The 19,801-nt window shown below is 40.0% G+C and overlaps 1 long non-coding RNA gene across 3 annotated transcripts in view; it reads right to left on the bottom strand.

Moving 5' to 3' along the window:
- LOC117352023 overlaps positions 1 to 19,801 on the bottom strand; it is a 59,146-nt gene that overhangs the window by 351 nt on the left and 38,994 nt on the right. For 2 of the 3 annotated variants that reach the window (XR_004537557.1, XR_004537556.1), the window contains exon 2: positions 12,532 to 12,599. This is a non-coding gene — a long non-coding RNA (uncharacterized LOC117352023). Of the gene's footprint in view, positions 1 to 12,531; positions 12,600 to 19,466; positions 19,498 to 19,801 lie in introns of those variants that run through there. The other variant, XR_004537558.1, reaches the window with a different exon arrangement.

Below are 19,801 nucleotides of genomic sequence, written 5' to 3'. Positions count from 1 at the left end.
GGCCCCATATCTTCAGGTAATAGGTTCCAAGACCTATAGCGGATACTTGAAACCATAGATCATGGTGGATGCTATTATCACTAGTTTAAGTGGCCTAGGCACCAATCACTCCCCACTGTGCCCACAGCCCCCCCTCCCAGTGTACCCCCTCAAATCTTCACCTGTAGCGAGCAACATATCTTGCCTGCTGCTCATGCCAGTCTGAACTCTCCTGAGGACACATTTGGGTTGCTGCCAGTGAAGATTTGAGGAGGTACATTGAGGGGCTGTGGGCATGGTAGGGTAGAGTACAGGAGGTCCCCTGGTAAACAACAGATAAGTGAAATCACAGATAAGGGGCCACCCCCTGTAATTGTAAACAGATGTTGAGGGAACTGTTCAGAACACTAGCAGATCTGGTCAAAACAGTAATACCAGAGGAAAAAATAATGGTTAGACTGTATGTGTGTATAATATGAAACCTTTTACTAAGGGAGCCATCAACACCACTTTGGAACACTTTAGCATTTTTAAATTGTGTGTGCCCACATAGGATGGTTTTTAAAAGATGTCTGTTGTACTAAAAACTTGGTAAATAATTTTATAAATCATGTTCTTCAGTCACTTGACATGATATCATGTTTTGACACAGGAGCAGAAAAGGGATTCAGAGGGAAATGGTTGGTAGTCAAAGAAAAAGAAGAAACGTCAAAAAGGTAAGAAACTGGCACAAACTATTCTGTAAAATAATGTAGGCTCCTGTTTTTCTTCATAGACTATTAGGCAGTTTTAAAAAAGGTTTGTACAAGTTCCTGGAGGAAAAGTCCATAAACTGCTGTTGAAACAGATATGGGAGAAGCCATTGCTTGCCCTGGATCAGTGGCATGGAATCTTGCTACTATCTGGGGTTCTAGAATGTTTCTGTTCTTTGAGATTCTAGAATACTGCTACTATTTGGTTTTTTTTCCCCAGGACTTGTAACTTGGATTGGCCTCCGTGAAGACAAGATACTGGGCTAGATGGACCATTGGCTATTCCTGTGTTCTTATGTGTGTTGGGGGAAGTACACAACATATACAGTGTGGGTTTGAGTAAGGATCCACAAACATTAACATTTAACTTTAAAAAAGGAGACTGTGATAAAATGAGGAGAATTATTTTTAAGAAACACAACTAAGAGGTACTATTTCTTGCTGCCATCCCCTTTTTGCCACACAGGTGAGCATATTTCAAGCCCCGGTGCATTACTTTCCATAAACTCAGTTTCTAATTGGGTGGTGCTGTGGACCCTTCCTTTGTATCAGAGTATTGTTCTTCCAGGTTTCTTCCTTTGTATAACACTGGGTATATCTAATGGTGCTATGTAGAACACAAGAATAGCCTTACTGGGTCAGACCTATGGTCCATCAAGCCCAGCAGCCCGTTCTCACAGTGGCCAATCCAGGTCCCTAGCACCTGGCCAAAACCCAAGGAGTTGAAATATTTCATGCTACCGATCCAGGGCAAGCAGTGGATTCCCCCCATGTCTTTCTCAATAACAGACTATGGACTTTTCCTCCAGGAACTTGTCCAAACCTTTCTGAAAACCAGCTATGCTCTCTGCTCTTACCACAACCTCTGGCAACGCGTTCCAGAACTTAACTATTCTCTGAGTGAAAAAAAAATTCCCTCCTATTGGTTTTAAAAATTAAATTCTGCGGTCAATTCTGGTCTCCTTATCTCAAGAAAGATATAGCGGCACTAGAAAAGGTTCAAAGAAGAGCGACCAAGATGATAAAGGGGATGGAACTCCTCTGAGGAAAGACTAAAAAGGTTAGGGCTCTTCAGCTTGGAAAAGAGTCTACAAAATCCTGATTGGAGTAGAACGGGTACAAGTGGGGTTTTGTTTTGTTTTTTTCCCATCACTCTGTCAAATTACAAAGATTAGGGGACACTCGAAGTTACAGGGAATTACATTTAAAACCAATAGGAGGGAATTTTTTTTTCACTCAGAGAATAGTTAAGTTCTTAGAACCTATTAGAGACCAATAAGCTGAGGCTCTCCCTATTGGTTGAGTGGCCTTCAAATCAAATAAGGTTCTTTTGCAATCCAGCTTAAGCAGGATAAGAGTATAGTTTTACTACTACTATTAATATAAGTTAAATTCTGCGGTCAATTCTGGTCTCCTTATCTCAAGAAAGATATAGCGGCACTAGAAAAGGTTCAAAGAAGAGCGACCAAGATGATAAAGGGGATGGAACTCCTCTGAGGAAAGACTAAAAAGGTTAGGGCTCTTCAGCTTGGAAAAGAGTCTACAAAATCCTGATTGGAGTAGAACGGGTACAAGTGGGGTTTTGTTTTTTTCCCATCACTCTGTCAAATTACAAAGATTAGGGGACACTCGAAGTTACAGGGAATTACATTTAAAACCAATAGGAGGGAATTTTTTTTTCACTCAGAGAATAGTTAAGTTCTTAGAACCTATTAGAGACCAATAAGCTGAGGCTCTCCCTATTGGTTGAGTGGCCTTCAAATCAAATAAGGTTCTTTTGCAATCCAGCTTAAGCAGGATAAGAGTATAGTTTTACTACTACTATTAATATAAGTTAAATTCTGCGGTCAATTCTGGTCTCCTTATCTCAAGAAAGATATAGCGGCACTAGAAAAGGTTCAAAGAAGAGCGACCAAGATGATAAAGGGGATGGAACTCCTCTGAGGAAAGACTAAAAAGGTTAGGGCTCTTCAGCTTGGAAAAGAGTCTACAAAATCCTGATTGGAGTAGAACGGGTACAAGTGGGGTTTTGTTTTGTTTTTTTCCCATCACTCTGTCAAATTACAAAGATTAGGGGACACTCGAAGTTACAGGGAATTACATATATTAATAGTAGTAGTAAAACTATACTCTTATCCTGCTGAAGCTGGATTGCAAAAGAACCTTATTTGATTTGAAGGCCACTCAACCAATAGGGAGAGCCTCAGCTTATTGGTCTCTAATAGGTTCTAATAGGTTAAATCATGCCATAACCAAACAGTTCCTTTTTAGATTGCAGACTTTATATCAACTTCTGCAGTCAGCAGGCAAAATTGCCTTTACCAGAACACATCTCGGTTCACTAACTGTCTGTCTGAAGTTGTCAACTACAGCCCATCGTAGAATGACTTCAGTCATGGGCATTCTATTTATGCCTTTGCAAAATGCTGTTTAAATGCTTCTTCTCACAATTACGTTTATCTTGGGCAATCTATCCTGCATATCCTTTTTGCATGACTACCTTATGTTACTAAGCAACCAGAATGAGAGTCCCTCAGCTCTGTAATCACCTACTATTCTGGTTCCATTCAGCCCTCTATGTCCACAGAGAAAGCAAGATAGAGCCCCCAATACAGGTAGGCTTTGTAAACAGCAGGAGAATACAGCCATTTATCCCCACACTCCTTCCCCACTATTGTATAAATCAAGCTATTACTCCTGGTGGAATTCTGTGCAAATAAAAAATTGAAAATACTGCACACAGTATTTCAAAATTCTGCAAAGTTTATTTGTAGTGGTGGTTGCACAGAATTCTCCTATCCTAAGACCTGAAGTTCCTTCCTCAGGTTCCAACCTCCTCCGTTTCTTCTACTGCCTTTTGTCTCCCTCTAAATCCCACCTCTCTCTCACTCACACGCTAATTCCCTCCCTGGCCCCCAAGGTGTGGTATCTCTATCTCCCTCTCGTCACTGGCTAAGAATCTCTTCCTACCCCCTTTCAGGTCTGGGCCACTCTTCCTCTCTCTCTACCATCCCCCGCCTTGTCTCCATCTCTCCATGGCCAAGGATCTCTTCCTCCCTTCCCACCACCCATTCTAGTCTGAGTCACTCTCTCTACCATTCTCCCCACTTGTAGGTCCTGCATCCATTCCTATCCCCTACCCCCACACACTTATGGGTCCAACATTATTATTAGGATCTTTTTTTTTATATATACTGCCTATCAAGGTTATCTAAGCGGTTTTACAATCAGGTACTCAAGCATTGTCCTGGTGGGCTCACAATCTATCTAACATCTATCTCTCCTCCCCTCCACTCTGTGGGTCCAGCATCCATATCCTTTCTTCTTCCCCCTCCCCCAAACATTTGGTCCATGTCTCCTCCTCTCCCCACCCACAATTGTGATCCACCGTCCATATACCCTCCCCCTTCTGCAGGTCTGCCCTCTCTCACTTACCAATCGCTGCCTCCTCCCTCCCCATGAGGGTCTGGCCTCTGACTATCCGCCCCCCCCCAATCATGTGGAGCCAGTATCTCTTAACCTGTGGGTCCTCCCAAAGCAGCAGTGGTGGACGGCCAGCAAAGACGGTGCTCTAAACAGGCTGCTGGCCCCACCAGGGCCTTTTCTATACCACATCACTTCTGACACAGCAGAGAAAAGGCCCTGGCAGGGCTGGCCACAAGCAGCCTGTTTACAGCACCATTTTTGCGGCCAACCACCACTGCTGCTTTGGGAGAGCCCACAGAGGGGCTGTTGTGCATGTTCCCTCCGTGGCCATTAGTGGGCAGAGTTCTTCTCCGCATTGTTCGCCATCCAGATCTGGTAGTTCTGGTGGCTCCAGATTGGCCTCGACATCCGTGATACGCAGATCTGGTGACACTCTGGTGGTGGATCCTCTTCCTCTGCCTCCCTTGGACGACCTTCTGACGCAGGGTCCCATTCCCATGTTCGACCCGTCTCCCTTCTGTCTTAGGCTTGGCTTTTGAAAGGGGTCGCCTTGGTAAGAAGGGGTATTCAGATAGGGTGATTTCTACACTCTTGGGGTCCTGGAGGCTTTCTACCTCTCAGGCTTCTGTGTGGATTTGGCACTTCTTTGAGGGGTGGTGCCGGGTGCGGGGAGGGGTCTCTCTTCGCGTTTCTGTGCCTAACATCCTAGAGTTCTTGCAAGATGGCCTGGATAGAGGCCTGGCTTCGGCTTCTCTCCGGGTTCAGCTTGTGGCCTTGTCAGCCTTTCGGGGGTTTGTGACGGGTCAGCGTTTGACAGCCATTCCTGATGTGATTCGCTTTTTGCCGGCGGCCAAGGTGCTCAGGCCTCCTGTGCGGTCCTCTATTCCCTCTTGGAATCTGTCTGGTTGTCTCTATTCTGATGCACCCGCCCTTCGAACCGTTGGGCGGCTGCTCTTTGAAGGACCTTACTCTGAAGACGGTCTTTTTGGTGGACATTTCTTCCGCTAGGTGTGTTTCTGAGCTACAGGTTTTCTCTTGTAGGGCTCCCTTCTTGGAGTTTTCTAGGGAGCAGGTTGTCTTGAGGACTGTTCCTTCCTTTTCTGCCGAAAGTAGTTTTTTCCTTTTCATGTCAATCAATCTGTGGTCCTCCCGGTCTTGGGTAGTTGGGAGGGCTCTTCTGAGCAAAGACAGCTGAGCAAGTTGGATGTTGGTCGGGTCCTTCGCTCTTATGTGCAACGGACCCAGGAGATCAGGAAATAAAATCATCTCTTTGTCCTTCTGACTGGTCCTCTTAGGGGGGCTGGTGCTTCTAGGGCTACTATTGCATGCTAGATCAAGGAGACTATTGCTTCCGCTTCTCTTCTGGGGCAGCAGCCCGTTCCGGAGTTTCTCAAAGCTCATTCTACTCGGGGTCAGGCGGCTTCTTGGGCTGAGTCGTCGCTCGTGCCTCCAGTGGACATTTGTAAGGCTGCGGTTTGGTCTTCCTTGTATTCCTTTGTCAGACTCTTTCGGGTAGATGTTCTGGTGCGTCAGGACGCGGTGTTCGGTGTGTGTGTTCTGGTGTCAGCCCTTCGGGGGTCCCGCCCGTGTGAGGGACTGCTTTGGTACGTCCCATTCGTAAAGATTAACCTCTACTGGTCTGGAGAGTGCTAAAGAAGGAGAAATTAGGTTCTTACCTGCTAATTTACTTTCTTTTAGCTTCTCCAGACCAGTGATTCCCAACCCTGTCCTGGAGGAACACCAGGCCAATCGGGTTTTCAGGCTAGCCCTAATGAATATGCATGAGAGAGATTTGCATATGATGGAAGTGATAGGCATGCAAATTTGCTTCATGCATATTCATTAGGGCTAGCCTGAAAACCCAATTGGCCTGGTGTTCCTCCAGGACAGGGTTGGGAACCACTGCAGTAGAGGTCCCCACCCTGTCTGTTGTTGTTGTTGGGGCTGTTTCGCGGGCAGTTTTTGTTTTTTGCTGCGGGTTCTAGTATTTTTCTAGGGCCGGGGAGAATTAAAGAACAGCGGCTGTGGCTCGGCTGGCTTAGCTGGCGAGCTGTGGGGACATTTTCCTTCTGGTATTTCTCCTCTGCATTTTCCAACAGCATTTGGGTATGTTATTTGTTACTCCTCTTCGGAGTATTGTTTTCTTTCTGTTTTCCAGTTCTTAGTTCTGCTTGGCTATTCGGCAGACTGATGTAAATAGAGAAGGGAGTATATTATATACTGTCCCACAGTTTTGTTTTCAGTCTCCACCTGCTGGTCATGATTGGATATATACCCATTCGTAAAGATTAACCTCTACTGGTCTGGAGAAGCTAAAAGAAAGTAAATTAGCAGGTAAGAACCTAATTTCTCCTTGCTTTCAGGTTCATAGCGATGCACCCAGGTTTCATCCCCTGTGATGATATGTACCAGGAAGCCTTCTCCTTCATCGTTATACTGCACCAAAAAGGCTGTGAAAGTCTTCATATGAATCATCTTGTGCTCATCAGTCAGCATCCTAGGCACTCGCCAGTTTACAATACTTGAAAAGCTCCATGATAATGGTATGTGCAAATCGATACTGACATCAATTCCCTGGCCAGAACGTCTAAAGAAATTTGCCAGTTTTCATGAATAATGATGTCAGCATGACCCATCTTTTCGTCAGTGACAGCTGTGCAGGGATGCCCGGAAAGTTCCTCATCAGGAATTGATGTTCATCCTTTTTTTAAACGCACTCGTATGCTCTTCTCTTGCCAATGCAGGAATCTCCATACTGTTGCAGCATTCTTCTAAGAATTTCATGAGATTTTGCACCCTCCGACCACAAAAATGACGACTGCTCGCTGCTCCTCTACTGTGCAAACAACTAAGGGTGCTAAGGCCATTTTGTATATGGTGTCCTACTGATTAAGCATGCCATGACATCTATTGGGTAGAGTCAACTCTTCCTCTAAGAATGTATCTTCCCTGCATGTGAGTTTGAAATGCTAGGGGTATTCATTTCATGAAATCTGTCAATTTTCCGTTATTTTTGAAACACCCTCGTAGCTATGAGTGAAAATTGGTTGTCTATGGCACCTACTCCAATCTCCACACGTTACATATTTTTACAAAATATGAATACCTTGCTGGCATGCTCACTCCAGTCAGAGCCTGTGACTTCTGTCAGCATGATCTGACTCCTGACCTTTTCCTCATTGACAAGCTACTTTTGGCTGCTTGCTCATGGCCTGTGCTATCTACGAGACATCTCCCTGTCCAGATGCAGTTAACCTGCTTTTGATTCTAAGCCAGTGCTTCTCTTGGCTCAAAATCTGCTGCATAGGCAGGTCACCACTGTTGCCCAGGTGGTCTCCTTAAATCTCTTTTTTTACTTGGTCAGTGTTCTTCCTGGTACCACTGAAGAGAAGCACTTTCTCTTCGAATCTCTCTCTACTGAGGAACACCTGCATCTTACTTATCCTTCAGGAAATCTCTCAAATCTTACCTCTTTGATAAATTTCTTTAGTGTCTGCTCTCAACTGCATTATACATTCTCTTACATTGTATCCTCGCTGTATATGTACAGTCTCTTGCATTGTAAACTGCTCTCAACTGCACTGTACATTCTCTTGCATTGTATTTTCGCTACATATGTACAGTTTCTTGCATTGTAAACCGCTCTGAACTGTTTGTGCTATTGCGGTATACAAAAATAGTTATTATTATTAATACAGTTTAAACAATATTTTACATACAAACTATATGAATGTTATTGCCCATATGCAAAATTTTCATTGTCAATTCTGTGCAGTAAAATGCTTTTGTTTTTTTATTCACTTTTTTTCATGTTTTGTTGTTTCTGTTGCAAAGAATTCTAGTATTTGAGTTTTAGCACATGAAGCTATATTTTTTAATGCTTATTAGTACATTGGTCTCAGGAAAAAATAGAAAAAAAAAAACTATCTTGCTGCAGGGAGGGAACACAGGGCATCAAAATGCAACCACAAAAAAAAAAAATATACAGAATTTGACCATATTTTTTAAAGCAACTATTTTCCTCCGAGTACTGCACTTAAATAAGTGCCAAAAGTATATTTTATCTCCCAGGGCTATAAATTACATATATACAGAACACCAAGTTAAAATCCATTAAAATGGCAACTGGAACAACCCAGCACTAAATATAAAGCTTCCCGGTTATATATTTTGAACGTTACAAGCCAACATTCTTCAGGTTTTTTTTTTGTGTGTGTGCCACTAATCGCTGCTTCATTGCTTACAGACAATGCAGCTTTAGCGTTGGGAATTACTGGGAAGCACAAACTCCCCAACATTAAACTGTTCTGCACCATTTAATTTCAAACGGAGCTTCATCTTGAGACCCTCTTACTGTCTTTGTTTGCTTGTAGATTGTATTGCACAGATAAGTAACAACTGGCATAACAACACATAATGCACCTGAACATCGTCACAGCCGGCTTCTGAAAACCAGGCAGCTGCAGCATTACCTTCCAAGCAAAACGTAGAGGCACTAGTAAAGTGAAATTTTAACCAGGAATGGCAAACAAGTCCCCTCCCCCCATCAGTAATAATAAGCATGCTATGAATATTGTGCAGTAAACACGACAAGACTCCTTAAAAAGATTTCCCTTCTATGTCCATCTCGTTCTCTATCCATCAATTTCCTACATTCTGAAAACAGTCTCGTTCTCTATCATAACCGTTTCCTGCACTCTGAAAACAGTGGTAGCTTGAGCTTTTACATATTTGAGCCTAATTTTTTCAATTTTTCTATGTAGAAAATATAGGTCGTCTTGTATAGGAAAAAAAGAACAAAGATTACCTTCTAGCTGGCAGCCATTACAGGAAGCAATGCAAAGAAAGGGAGTTTTACGACAACTCCCATGATTCTTGGTGCCTACAATACCCATGCTGCCAAGGTCTGCTCTGTTAACCCTTCAACTGGCCTCAGCCAACTCTACACTATCAAAATGCATTACCTGTCACAATTAACAAAATGTGAAAGGCCAGGACAATTATGTAAAAGAGAGGTATTTATGGTTCCCTTAGTTTAGCACTGTATAACAATCTCTAGCCATTTTAGAGCATTTAGTATTTTTAATACCTCACTATCACAAGTCTTGCAGCTCTTGACTTGTGTTTACAGTGTTTTAACACATATGACATGTTATTTGAAAACATGAAGGATATTTTAATAGCACTGCATTTCAAATGAAAGGGATGCCTGCAATTATTGTACCTCTGTCTTGGCGTTAAGATAGCTCAAATATAAGCTTGTTTAATTTTGCCTGCTCAAAAGAACAGATTCAGCTATCCATAAAAATATAGCTTGTATACAAAAGTACATGTAACTAGATTAAAATCTACTTTAACAAGCACCAGATTTTTTTTTTTTTTAATTACACAAAATAAATTTTGAAACTTATTTATCCCCTAAAAATTAGACACAATGTATTATGCAATCTAAAGGAAGTTCACCCTGCTTGTTCAATAAATGTTATTAAAAACTACCCCAAAAATAAGCTAGATAAGAGAAGTAAAAGTGCCAATAATACAAACACAGGAATAAAAGCACCATGATCTGTGCTTCATATTCATTCAGAACTATTTAAGACTTGCGTCATGGTTTCTAGGCTTCATTTAATTAAAACCAGGACATTATTTTTCATTTTTTTCTACAATAAGTATGTTTGAAAATAGTATTTAAATACCAGTCAATAGCAAAACCCAGACATCTGTTTTAGATTATATACATATATACATACATAAATACATGCAGTCAAACATGAATTGTGGAAAGATGAAAAAAAAATTAACTGCTGCTTTCATAAAATTATTCAGTTCTAACTTTTGCTTTATATGTATATTTTACTGAGCACATTTTGTGTTATTTAAATCTAAAATATTATTAATTCACAGATGCAAACAAAGAAAATTGTGAAAATGTAACTTCCCACAAATCTTAAATTTTAACCTCATTTCCAGCCCTTTTAGCCAATTTTATCAGAGAGATTCAGAACTGGGAAAGTATGTCCAACACTTTTTTTACTATTAAATTACATCCAATACATGCAACAACAAAAAACCCTCTGATCATATGCTGCATATTACAAACAAACAATTTGTTGTAATTGTTTAATAATACATCGTGACAAATTTTTTTCCTTCTGGGATTTTTTTTTTTTTAATCTCTTCTTTACATTGTTAGCAGTCTGGAAAATTTATTTTGCTTTATCTCCTCTGTGTTAATATTGTGGTAACACTTCAATTTTATATTTAGCATTTTCTTCAGTTGGTCCCCACATTTTATGAGCAAAGTTTTTTTTTAAATGGTAAATGCTTTTTAAGTTTGATCTTGTTTTTTTTGTTTGTTTTTTTCAGACCTGCTGCTCACTGTAATAGAATCATGTCTTTCCAACAGCCTGGTACTGTTACTCTCTCTGGAGAACCTCCCAGGTTTATAGAGTTTACTAATAGGTATGTTAAAAAGAATTTAAGTATGTCTTAAGAAACAGGTCTACATTTTAACCCCCCCTCCCTTTTACTAAGCTGCGGTAGAGGTTTCTACCTCATCCTGGCACGCTAAATGCGCCAATGCTGCTCTGGCGCTTTTAGAATTCCTATGAGCGTCAGAGAATTTAGTGCCCCGTGGTAGAAAATTTCTACCGTAGCTTAGTACAAGAGGAAGCTATATTGCAATATGTCAATCTCCGCTTGTTCCAATTAAATCATTTTTAAGCAAGCAAGTTGTGAACTAAACCTGTTAAATAAAACTCGTCATACACAGAACACACAAAGGGGTGCTGAAAAGTTCTCAGCCCAATCAAGAGAATGATGTGGATATGGTTCAATCAGTGATCTGAAACAGTGACAACACAGAATTTCATTTCTGCAAATTTGCACTTAATGAAATATGACACTCTTTTCAGCTACAGTGACAAATTAACGCTCAGAATTTAGGAAATTGGTTGATTGGGCTAGTACTTTTCAGCACCCCCTCATAAGTAAAGCATAGATGTCAAAAGTTTTAATAGGATTTCTTGCGATGAACTTGGAATGTTTGAAATGTATACAGGAAAACTATTTGAAGCGTTACACAAGTAATAAAAACATAATATTCATTGGTTGGAAGGTAGACCTCTGAATAAATATTTTTTTATTGGAATAAAAGCTGACATTTTAATGAAAGTCCCAAAATTACCAGCATGGTGCTCTGTTTGCCCAACATCTTTACTTGTAATGGAGTATCATTTAGCGTAACTGTCTGAACTTTTAAAAATTCCTCTTAAGTTGATTAAGGAACTAGCTAATTTTTCTTTTCTTAAAATCTATTGCATATAAGGGAAGGAGTTAACATCTTTTGAGCTAACCTTACATCCGTTCCTGGGTACAATGGAGCTATTTAAAATTGTGTGGCCTTATAAGAAAATATTTAAAAGCTGCTTTTTTTTTTTAACAGAGACCCCATGCAATGCAAGAGACTTTACCATCTTATTCTGTTTTGATAATTAATTTTTAAGAATTAAAACATTGACATATTGGTAGTTCTTGTCAAAAACTTGATTCACAGTACAGTTTTACTTTATTCAGTTTTATATAGGGAATAAGATGAATGGTTTACTGTACCTTCATATTAATGTCAAATCCTGAGCAATAATAACCTATTTTTTGTGAATCTTTATTGATAATTTTTTTAAGTTTCTATTCTAACATGATACCCTTTCTCAAATTGAGTCATACGAAAAAGTAGAAGTTGGCACAAACTATCACTTTTTTTTTTAATATAGCTTGCTAGACAGAAAAACATTTATAAAGCTGAACTTTATATTGTATATTAATACCATTTTAGTTTACATCTTAGCAATAACTAGAAGCAACTTGATCTGCCCACTTAATTTTTTTTTTAATTTATGAATATAAAAAGTCATAACTGTCCTTTTTTTCATGACTTGCACTTTGAAATGATAATATTTAAACTTTAAATACATTTAATCCTTTTTATTAATCACATCTTTTTATACTGAAATAGTATCAGTTTAACTGCAGAGCTGAGATATGAGAGAGTTAATTCTTCTATAATGTATTTTTTTTTTTTTTAATTACTTTATCACTTAATGAATCAGTTGATCCAGGAAGTTTATAAATTGCACACAACAATATACTATAAAAAAACTTACATGAGAGTCAATAGAAACATTTTGGGCCCCGTTTACAAAGCCATGGTAGTGATTCCCATTTGGCAGATGTGATGCAGCCCATGCAATTTCTATGGCTTTGTAGCATTTGCCTTACCAGGAATCGTTACCACTACTTTGTAAAAGGGACCCTTTGTTAACAACAGATTCTGTACTTCCACGCTTAAGTAGCAGAAATAGGTCTTTAATCTTACCTAATAAAAGCTGAACTCTGCTTTCAGATGAATTTTTCTGCTTTTGTTGAAAGTATTTCCTATGATCTCTATAAAGGAAAAAAGGATTAAAGGGTGAAATGTAGTTTTTGAATCATTTTGATAAAAATAACATTTTAATAATGCCTCTGCTCTGTGTGCGCAAAATGTTTTATAAAATCACCACTAAAGTGGGCAACTTTAAGACAGCAAGTTTGAAAGAGGAAATAACAAAATTGGTACACATTTTCTATACCTCTTTTTTGCATGGGTAGATTTTCTGTGAAAACAGGAAGAGGCTTCTAAATACAGTCTATACATTATTGCCCACTCCAATTCAAACCCTACATTCCTAGGAGCGCCTTCCCAACGTGTGCATGTTGTGCATGCTTTAGCCCTATTTAGGTACATTTTATAAAGCTTTTTCTTTGAGTAAGGCACATTTTATATGGAGAAAGTGGTTCTTATAAATCTACAGTATAAGGGATATTCATGTACAAAACATATGCACAGAAAAAAAAAAATGGCCTACTTTTATGCAATCCGTACTTACACATTGCTCAAGAACATGGTTTGGGCTTAGGTGAGCGCTGCAATTTCTGTGCATTTTATAAAATACATGTGTACATGCACACATTTACACCTTCATTGAAACGGGTATAAATTTTGCCTAACAGCACATATGCTCCTAAGATTATAGTATGAGCCTATTTTATAAAGCTATATTGGCACAAAATAAGTGTTTTCTTCTTAATTTTACTTCACAGGTCAATAATAAAGCATATCCAGCATTTCCCATTTTTTGGTACTCTGTGTAGTCTCAAAAAAAAAAAAGGAAGAATGCCCTACAGTGGCACCTTTTACTTTATTTCTTTAATACCAGTCGAGTTTTCCTCCATTGCATTTTCTGCTCCTGCAATGAATTCTGTTCATTTATTACTTGCAGACCCTTTGATTACTTTCACTTACGGTGCTCTATTCTCTGGAAACATAGGAGTGACCCAGTAGTTGGCACAGCTTTCTTGGTACTCTAGGGTTGTGAATTTTTTTTTTCCTGCCACAGTTCCTTATGCCTCTGGCCAAGTCTCCTATCATATCTATGTCATCCTCTTTCATACACAACCTGCCATGCATTCAGTAATTGCTATTCACTTTTTCAAAGTTCCAACAACTACTCTTTTGGATTTCATTTTCCGTGGTACTGGTTTAGATTTTCTGCAAACACACTAAATAATTTCCACATTATACTTTTTTTTGGCTGGGCTAGTGGACTTCATGTTCCACCACCAGTATGTCTATCTTCTACTTTTGGGTACTTCCTCATACTGACTTGCTTTCCTCCAGGTTGAGTACACCCACATTCTCTTCACCAACCACAATTTTTCCTTCTGGTTGTACGGTTACTCTCACTTTTCTATTTCTCTCAAGCTACCTCCATTCTTTGGTGGACTTGACCTCCTCTCTCGCTTCTTAACAACCACTTAAGAAGCAACTTGAACTCGCGAGCAGAAGAAGAGTATGGTACAATGGTTGGGGCTGCAGCCTCAGCACCCTTGGGTTGTAAGTTCGGACCCCGCTTTTCTCCTATGACCAAGCACACGTCACTTAGGACTTCTTGTGCTTCTTCCTATTTCTAAAACTTGACTAAGACATACAATACAGTCCCGATATTGGGACCAAACATCCAAGATTCAAATTCCAGGTCACTTCTAGTAAATGCATATTTTCACATCTCAAAGGTTTTGCCTTTCCTGTCTTTTTCTACTCTCGTAACTATTTTTCCCAGCCATATGGTCACTCCGGAGTTCACTTCCATTGGAGTACATTTCTTTTTATGTATTCTACTTCCAATTGCCTCCACTTTCACGGTTGCTCTCTTCATTGCACCTTTCCTACCAATTCTGTAAATAGGAGACGGTCTTACTTCTCAGGTTTCTGAGCTCTGTACTCTAATGCTTTATCTCAGTACAACCTATAGCCAGATTATGCGCATAAATTTGCGTATTCCTCTCTTTGGATTTTCAAATCTTACTTCTTACATGGGAGCATTTAATGATTTCTATCGCCTGTTCACTGTTTATTCAGTGACTTCTTAGCTGGTTCCCCTTTGTTTTCTTTCTAGCATATAGCTTGAAAAGAACTGCTTCTCCTCTTTCCTTGCTCTGTTCACTTTACAAAACATTCCAGAGCTCTCAGACAGTCCTCGGGTGGGGGGGGGGGGTGACTTGACATATGACCTAACCCCCAGTCAGCTAGTCTTTCATTCCATTTATATTCTACTGTCCATAGTACGGAGTTTTGCTCCTTTCTACGATTTAGTTCCCGGTGTTTTCCTACAACATTAGTCTATTCAACGGAAACCACCCTTTCATTTTGTTTTCCAGTTTTTTCCCTTTCAAGTTTGGAATTTGTTATCTACGCAATATCATATATTTCAATGCGTATAACAATTGTTTTTAAAATAGCAATTAACAAATTGGGGAGGACAAAACAAGATAGACAAATTTTGGCATTCTATTACAAACTGGTACAAAAGGCAAAAGAGGTGAACTACAGTTTTTAAGAAAGAAAAAAACATTTAAGAAAAAGAAACACATATGGAGGGGTCATGGAAAACATATGGTAGAATCTCAAATCCTTTCATTTCCTGTCCACTTTCTATTATCTATGCTACTATTTCTTGAATCTTTGTGGCATCTCCCTCACCTATACTCTAAGGTTGTCTCCTATTTTACTGCCTCCCTACAAATTGCTTTGCTTACATTACTACCCTTTCCTCTTATTCTCAATTGTTTTCCTTCTCTTGCTTTGCCTGCTCTAATCTGACAACATATCTGCTTTTTGGGCGGAGCACTACACATTTTATGTTTTATTTGGAGGCCAATTCTCCCTCCATCTGATTCAGTAAGCTAGGGAGTCCCACATGTGAGAATATGCTGCCTGCTTGTTCTAGGATAAATCATAGTTACTTACCATAACAGCAGGCAGATATTCTCACATCCCACCCACCTCCCCTTGTCGGCTTCTTAACTTGGGCATAGAACTGATGACCTCGCGAGCCAGTGTCAGGCGGGAAGGCACTCACATGTGCAGTGCGAACAGTCTTAAAGCTTTCTAAAGGTTAAAGTGACAGTACACTTTAGCACTGTCCGTACTGGGCTCCGAGGGTGACGTCACACAAGTGAGAATATCTGCCTGCTGTTCCCAGATAACACCTGTTGTGGTAAGTAACTGTTCTTACTGGCACTTTCAAATGCTGCCGAGTAGTGGTTGACCCCCCAAAGTGCACGTGCCACCAAATCAAGTTGAAGATCTGGTATTGTTAGGAGGATACTGTGAGCCTGCCGGTGCCGGGTTTTGCAAATGGCCACCGGTCAGGGCTCAGTAAAGACCGACCTTGACGTGCCCTCAAAGGAAGTTGAAGGTCCTGCTGGTTCTTAATAGTATAAAGAAAAACAAATGTCAGGAACAATAAAGGGTTTCAAAAGAACTTGAGTCCAACTTTATTTCTCCGGTAGCAAACAGCTACAGTTTAGGCTTTGCACTCAAACATAAACATAAAACTTGGGCTTGCAAAAAATACAGCCCACACCTTGCTTGCAGGTAAGTCCAAAATGGTTCAATTGTAGCCTTGCCCTGTCAGTCCCACAGTCAAAAAGGGCAAAATACGGCTACCGGAACACCCAGCCTTTACACTGGTCATTCACAATGGTTTTTAAACACTGTTAGAATGTGCTGCCTAGGCCTGGTCTTTAACAGGCCTTCCCCAGCCAACTTAACAAACAGCTGGTGGGGGAGGGGAGTAGTTGAATCCACTTATTTAAAGCTTGCCAAAAATTGGCCCCACAATCCTACCCTGAGGATCTTACGTGGATTCTCCCCAATACTACCCCTTTCACCCGGTCAGCCCCAAAGTCCCATCCAAACAGAGAAAAAGGCAAAAGTAAAAATGTTCAACAAAACACTTTCTTCACTGTCTCAGGCAATAAGGCACACCTGCAGCCGTGAACCTAGCACTGCTCACGCTGCCTGCACTCGCCTGGTGCTTCCAGACAGCCCCAAAAGAAAACCAGATTCAAAAGCAAACAAAAACAGCAAAGAAATCCAACTTAGCTTTGATCCATGTAGCTTTCTTCTGGTTCCAGGGAAGTATCCATGAGTTCTATGGTGTCCTGGCTGGCTGGCTGGTTGGTTGGTTGGCCTCAGGGACAGTGGTAACATCTGCCATCTCAACGTCCTGACTCTGTGATGACTCAGGAGCCCAGTCCCTTGAGCCTCCTTCCTGGGCTGACCCAGGACAGACTGAATTGTTTCTCCTCAGTTCAGCCTCTAAAGCCCTGAGCTGGACACGCCCTAACCTGTAAAGGGGAGGGCCAACCTGTTGCTTCTGCTGAGCTTTCTGATTAGCCTTAATTGGGCCCAGCAGTTGTGCCTTAGCTGTGCTGTGAGCCTGCCTCTTAGGCTGTTCTTTTTTGTAAGGCACCTCCTGCTGCTCCAGGCTGTTCTCACCCTCATCTTCCCCTCCCCAGGATTCTGTAACCTGGTGGTTCAATGGTAACTCAGACCCTATCTGTTTGTCTGAGCTTAGCCTGTCCCTCTGGTTAGCCCTTTTCAGGGTAAGGCTTGGATTTGGAGGAGATAGACCTGGCACAATCCTAGTCTTAAGTCTGGGGTTGTGACAATACTCCACACTGTCAGTGCAAATAATTTAAAATTTTTTATATAAATTGATTTGGAGAATAATGGTCTTAAGTGACATTTATCATTTTCATTTGTGCACATGAAATTGTGACGTTTGTACATGTTTGTTGCAGGATCATTTTATAGCACTGTTACAGGCTTATTTATGAGCCAGGTTTTATTATTGTATATCAAGTCATGTGTGTAGGGGTCTTGTTTTTCTGAAATACTGTGTACATGTATAAGTAGTAGCTTTTCTCAAATAGCCTACTTAGATACATATAAATCCACTGTTTATAAATATCTTGTAAAGTAACCTCTGAACTTCAGTGCTAATTATATTTAATGGTCACCAGTAAACTTTAAGGAGTGTTAGAACCTGTTCCTGTAACCGAGTGGCCAGTTGGGTTTTCAGCATATCCATGAGATGTATTAGCAAGCACATCTTTATTTAACACACTTGTGCCCGCATATCGACCGTCTATGCGGATAATAATGATACAAATAAATCAAATAATATATCTCCAGTTAAAACCTGCGCTGGTAGCAAAAATGCTCGAATGGCTTAACCCCTTTATCAACACTGGACTTTAATTCTAAAGAAGTATAGCTGAACAGGGGGAAAACACCTCAGAAGCTGCAGCTATACTTCTTTGGAATTAAGTCCAGTGTTGATAAGGGGTTAAGCCATTAGCGCAGGTTTTAACTGGAGATATTTGATTTTTCTATATTTTTCTCCAGTTCCTCCTACTTTTTGCTGTTTTGATACATATATACATACAAAATTAAAACAAAATATTACATACATAAAACAAAACATAGCAGATTATTAAAATAACAGCATACAATAAACTTACAAATGTGCCTTAAAATAAAAAGCCAAGCAATTACAAAATTACAAAGTAACCAAATTTGAGAAGGCAAGTCGAAAAAAAAATAATTTTTAAATAGGCTTTCAAAGTTTTCCGCAATGCCATAAAATCAGAAGTCAGACGGATAGAATTTGGAACCAAGTTCCATAGTAAAGGTCCAGCTACTTGTAACATATGTGATCGATTTGCAACTTTGGTGACAGAATGAAGAGTGGGACAGCCAAAAAAGCTCTGTCTTGTGATCTCAAAGGATGAGAAGGCACATGTCTGTAGCAGAGAAGCAATTGCCTTGGGCAATAGATCCCGGACAGATTTGAATACCAAGGTTAGAAGCTTAAATTGTATTGCATTGCATGCAGATCTCTGCGTATTCATTGTAGGTATCCTGAAAACCTGACTGGTCAAATGGTCCCCGAGGACTGTAGTTCATAATTAGTATGAACAAATATATTCTTAGTTGATGCAATTCTCATCATAAGTATTGCCAAAAGTATTTAAGACTTCATATTAAATGCAGTGAAAATTTAATAACTATTTAACATATGCTACTATTATGCGAATAGTTGCATGTGCAGTTGCCAGCAGTAACAAATCTTTCAGCTTCATATACAATCGTTCTATATGAAAGAATGCAGTCCTTTTACTAAAAATCAAAATTTATCATGTGGAAGTGCAAAGACTATAGTAATTGATACTGGGGCACACTCTCATGTTTTCTGCAATTACTGCAACTGAAACATTTATCATCATGTTTTAAACATAGAAACATGATGGCAGATAAAGGCCAAATGGCCCATCCAGTCTGCCCATGCGCAGCATCCACTATCTCCTCCCCTCCCTATAGGCTAAGGCTCTTTACACCTGCATTGTGAGGTCATAGAGCATTATGGTTATAGAAACATGGTGGCAGATAAAGACCAAATGGCCCATCCAGTCTGCCCATCCACAGTAACCATTATCTCTTCCTCTCTAAAAGATCCCACATACATATCCCAGGCTTTCTTGAATTCAGACAGTCTGTCTCCATCACCTCTTCCATGCAACTACCACCCTTTCTGTAAAAACGTATTTCCTTAGATTATTCCTGAGCCTATCGCATGTTTACTTCAACCTATGCCTTCTCATTCCAGAGCTTCCTTTTAAATGAAAGAGACTCAACTCGTACGCATTTACATCATGTAGGTATTTAAACATCTTATCATATCTCCCCTCTCCCACCTTTCCTCCAAAGTAAACATATTGAGATCTTTAAGTCTGTCCCCATACGCCTTATGGTGAAGACCACACACCATTTTAGTAGCCTTCCTTTTTAGATTGCAATTAGCATACTGTATATGCACTGAAGAAGCCCATTCTGGAAACGTCAATCGCTCCTCCTAAACTTACTTGCTCCACTTCATCACTGACGCTGAAACTGTGGATTGAAGACAAAGTTTTATTTTATTTTTCTTTCCAGCTTATGATTTATCTTTAATCTTATCTATTGTTTTGCCTTTTGTCTTTGTTTTGTTCTATTTCTATCATTTAAATTTCTCCAGAATTCTACTGTTCAACGGCTCCCCCTTCTGCTTCTATTCCTTTCTCTCCTCTCTTCTACCTTCCAAAGTATTTAGATCAATGCTGTCTTGTTAAAATGTTTATTTTATTTTTATTTTTCCTCTAACTCTACTTTTCACTTCTCTATTACCCTCCAGGTACTTTAGTTAGATTGTGAGCCTTCG

The sequence above is a fragment of the Geotrypetes seraphini genome, chromosome 19 (genome assembly GCF_902459505.1).
Source record: "Geotrypetes seraphini chromosome 19, aGeoSer1.1, whole genome shotgun sequence".
NCBI classification, from domain to species: Eukaryota; Metazoa; Chordata; class Amphibia; order Gymnophiona; family Dermophiidae; genus Geotrypetes; species Geotrypetes seraphini.
Note: the sequence above shows the minus strand (reverse complement) of the source record. Positions and strands in the feature narration are given on the sequence as shown.